Raw genomic sequence first — 5,314 nt, forward strand, 5'->3', positions numbered from 1 at the left:
CACAAGAAAACCAAGAAGGATGACCATCGTGTGGATACTTCATTCCTCCTTAGAATAAGGAACAAAATACCCATTAAATGATATAGGTACAGAGATAAAATTTAGAGCTTAGATGAAAGGATGGACTATCCAGAGACTACCCCATCCAGGAATCCATTCCATTATCAGCCACCANACCCAGATACTAATGCACATGCCAGCAAGATTCTGCTGAAGGCACCCTGATATAGCAGCCTCTTGTGAGGCTAAGCCAGTGCCTGGCAAACACATAAGTGGATGCTCACAGTCAGCTATTGGATGGAACACAGGGCCCCCAATGGAGGAGCTAGAGAAATTACCCATGGAGCTGAAGGGGGCTGCAACCCTGTAGGTGCAACAACAATATGAACTGATCTCAATGTAGCAGAAGATGGCCTAATCGGCCATCATTGGGAAGGGAGGCCCCTTGGTCTTGTAAACTTTATATGACCCAGCACAGGGGAATGGCAGGGCCAAGTAGTGGGAGTGGGTGGGTAGGGGAGCAGGAGCATGGGGGTGGTATTGGGAACTTTAGGGATAGCATTTGAAGTGTAAATAAAGAAAAAAAAAAAGAATGCCTGAATTGAGATGCAAGACAGTAAATTCAAGAGAGTAGTCATAAGCATGGTCAAAGTGTTCAAACATAGATTAAAAAAAAAAAAAAGAAAAGAAAAGAAAAGAAAAGAAAAGAAAGAAACCTGAACAGACATAAAGAGGACAAAGTTAGAGAGAATGAAATCCAAGAAAACACAAGCAAATGGTGAGCAAAATAACAACGTAATTCTAAATATGGAAAAAGTGTGCCAATTCAGATATGGGAGGAGATGAGGGGGAAGTACGTGGGGTCAGGAATTTAAAAGTAGGTTTTTAGCAGTATTGGAGGGGGTACTGGAGGAAAACAGTAGAATGTCCCTGATGCCAGGGACCCAAGATGTTCCCAGGACCCAACAGGGTGTACTTTAGCCAAAATACTCAAGAAAGTGGAGATAGAACCTGTCGAGACCATAACCAGAGGATAAGTTCAGCCCCCAGTTGAGGGATGGGCCACACACCCATCTCAAAAATATTAATCCAGAATTCCTCTTGTCAAAAAGAAATGCAGGGACAAACAGTGGAGCAGAAACTGAAGGAAAGACCATCCAGAGACCGCCCCACCTACTTATCTATACCATTTGCTGACACCAACCTAGACACTATTGCTGATGCCAAGAAACGCTTACTGAGGCGGGTGGTGGTGGCGCATGCAATTAATCCCAGCACTTGGGAAGCAAAGTCAGGTGGATTTCTGAGTTCAAGGCCAGCATGGTCTACAAACTGAGTTCCAGGAAAGCCAGAGCTACACAGAGAAACCCTGTCTCAAAACAAAACAAAACAAAACAAAACGGTGCTTACTGAAAGGAGCCCAGAATAGCTGTCCCCTGAGAGACTCTGCCAGAGCTGGACCAATACAAATGCAGATATACACAGCCAAACATTGGACTGAGCATGTGGACCCCAATGGGGAAGTTAAGGCAAGGACTGTAGGAGCTGAAGGGATTTGCAACCTGATAGGAAGAACAACAATATCAACCAACCAGACCCCCGAAAGCTCCCAAGGACTGAATCACCAACCAAAGAATACACTGGCGGTACCCATGGCTCCATCTGGATATGTAACAGGATTACCTTATCTGGCATCACTGGGAGGGGAGCCCCTTGGTCCTGTGGAGGCTTGATGACCCAGGACAGGGGAATGCTAGACCATTGGGGGGAAGGGAGGTCTTGTGGAGGGGAAACTGGGAAGGGGGAATAACATTTGAAATGTAAAGAAATAAAATAACCAATTAAAAAATAAAGGACAAAAATAAACAGAAAATGTAAGTCAAATAAAATCTGGAATAAAGAAGTGAAATAAAGTTAGAACTAAAAACTCAATATGTCTGATTAAAAAATAAAAATCCTCACTGAAAATCTTCATCAACAGAATGAATCATATAGAAGACAGAATATCAGGGCTTGAAAACAAGGCAGAAGAATTAGAACATCCAACGAAAAAAAAATGCAATTTTTTTTTCAGCCACACTAATGAAATGTGTAGGGGAAAAAGTAAAATAATGGGTGCAGAAGAATTCTGATCAAAAGCATACAAACAATTTACAATCAAATCACAGAAAAAAAATTGCCTAACCTGAAGAAATAAACACCCTTTTAAGTATAAGAGGCATGCAGAATACCAAACAGGTAGGAATAGGACATAAATTCCTCAAGCCATATTACAGTTAAAATAGCAAAGGAATAAATGATATTTAAAACTGTAAGAGAGAAGACCTAACCAATATGAAAAGGCAAACCCATGCTAATAACAGCTGACTTCTTAATGGAGAATTTAAAAGGCAAATATGAACATGAATAATGTGAACAAAATTTTAAAACCATGGATGTCAACCCAGACTACTGGGTAGCAAAACTGTTGATCATAATTGAGGAAGAAATCTTTCCACACACATATACAAAAAAATAGACTGGAAAAATTTATGACAATCAATCCAGCCCTGCAGAGAACACTAGAGAGAGTAGATTGTACTGCAGAGATGGAAAAGCACACACAAGAGGCTGCAGGGGAAACATGATGATACTAGAATAGCAGCTATTCAAAGAAGAACTAAAACATAAAAATAAAATTTGTAAAGAAGAGTGATGATGAAATACATTTACTTTATCATTTAGTGATATCAAATCTTCCCACAAATTGAAAAATAATTTGAAAGAATTAATATATGTTTCTTAATAATAACTTTAAAACATTATTTGAGTAGTAATAATAAAATTAATTTAATGACCTCACGTGCTTTAACAAAAGACAGAGGCTAGAAAGTTGTATTACAAAACAGGATCTAAAATGGGTGTGGTGGTGCATGCCTCACATCCCAGTAATCAGGAGGCAGAGGCAGAGTCAGGTACATCTCTGTGAGTTTGAGGCCAGTTTGATCTACATCATGATTTTTAATACATCCTGAGAGAAGTAGACAGACCTTGTTTAAAAAAAACAAGCCAAACCAAACAGGACTTATCTTTTTTGTTTTCACAAGAAACAGATCTCTCTTCCAATGATAGTACCTCAGAATTAAAATATGGAGGGGAAATAAACATTAAGAAATAAACAGGCATCAGTAGTTTAATAGCTAATGAAATAGATTTTAAGGGAAAACTAATCAGAATAAAGTAAGTTACTTCACTCTGATAAAAGGTACAATCCATCATGTAGACACTGTAATTGTAAATATACATGCAAAAAAACTTGGGAGCATCCAATTTCATAAAGCAAATATGATTATCCATTAAGCCACAGATTATCTCCAACCACAGCAATACCAGGTGACCTCAATATCTCACTTTCACCAATGGACAGGTTATTCAAACAAATAAATAAATACAGAAATATCGGTGTTTTTGACATCATAGATCAATGCCCCTAACATGTAGCCATTGAATATTAGATGAAGAATCTATAAATATTCATTCTTCTTAAAAATTTATTTATTTTATATTTTGATTACGAGTGCTTTATGTGTTTAGCACATTTGTTTCTGATGCTACAGAGCTCAGAAAAGGATGGAGAATCTCCTTGAACTGGAGTTACAGATGATTGATTGTCAGTCACCATGTGGATGTTGGGACATGAAAGAGGAAAGGTTATAGGTAGGAACCAAATCCTAAATGATCTCATATAAAGGAATTTTAATGTTGTTGGCTAGAAAAATTTATTCCTTGAGAAGGTTTAAAGCATGTGAGTTGACAAGATGTTGAATTTAATTTGACTTAATTTTAATTAACAATAAAATAATACATGTGTAAGATGAGTACCATCATGTTTTAAAAAAACTTTATATACATTTTTATGGATAGTTTAACTCTAATTATGATATACATTAACCGTTAATAATTTTAAAATATGTAATATCTTGTACTTAGCTAGTCATCAAATTGAAAATTTCCCTTGAATGAATTCTTATCTAGAAATTTTTTATTTCTTCATGCCTTCCTCCCATGTCTTCCACATACCATGACTCTAACTCAGACTAAGATTGATGGAATTGATATGGCAAGTGGTACTCCAGACAGAAAACAACCACTTGTGTAATGAGGAGAAGAAAGGAGGCTGTGCATTTCAATTTCTCTAATTTCTCATTATTTTATTTAGTATCTAATGTTATTTGAAAGGCAGTCAGGGAGAAAGCTGGGGGATGCAGTTTTAGGGGACTTTCAATGTAAGCATATCATCATGATATCTTTCATGGTATACATATATATATATATATACCTTCTTCCAGATATTGTCAGATACAGTGGTACAATTTTGAGTGGTTCTTTTCATTCACCTACTATACAAATTGACGTGGGGTTCAATATCTCAAATTTCAAAATATTTTATGCTCCTTTTACATTTCATAATCTCCATGCAGCAGTCGTTATTAATTATCTTATTTCCTTTATATTTAAATGCAGCTTTCATCCACACAGTCCTATTACTCTGCAGTGTCATCTGGACTTGTTTTCTGTATAATATAAGTACTTGAAGCTGAACATTCTCTCCTCCTTTACTTAACTCTCTGAGCATCCATCTCAGGGCTCAGCACACGGAAATATTGATTCAATGTTATTTGATGATGTTGTTGTTAATTGCAAAGCTCCTGGTAATCTGTCAAGCATGATGATGTTTGCCACCTTGGATCAGTGCTCTGATACAAAACAACTTGTTCAGCTCCCTGGTGACAAAAAGAAGGAACTTTTCAAACAGATCGCACATGGGCACGAGATCAGAGAGTGTGATAATTGCAGGATTTATTGTGGAACTCAGAAGTAAACACTCAGGGGCTAGGGAGATGGCTAATCTTGTAAAGTACTTGCTGCACAAGTTAGATCCCTAGAAACATGGGAAACCCAGCTGTACATCGAGGTGGCCTGTCTGTAATCCCTGTGCATATGTTACAGACTCAGTAAGATGGTCAGCTACACTTGTCTCAATGGAGCTCTTGCTTCATTGAGAGACTCTACTTCAATAGGTAAAATGAAAAGCAAAGAAGGAATAAAATTGATTTCATCTACAGGCCTGCACACTCAAGTGCACACACGTACATAACCACTATATATATATATATATATATATGCACCTGCATAGTTGAACACACACATACACACACACACATACACACACACACACACACACACACACAAACAGAGGGAGGGAGGGAGAAAGAGGAGGAAAGAATGAAGGAAAATAGGAAGGAAGGAAGGAAGGAAGGAAGGAAGGAAGGAA

This window comes from Mus pahari, chromosome 6 (genome assembly GCF_900095145.1).
Source record: "Mus pahari chromosome 6, PAHARI_EIJ_v1.1, whole genome shotgun sequence".
Taxonomy (NCBI): Eukaryota; Metazoa; Chordata; class Mammalia; order Rodentia; family Muridae; genus Mus; species Mus pahari.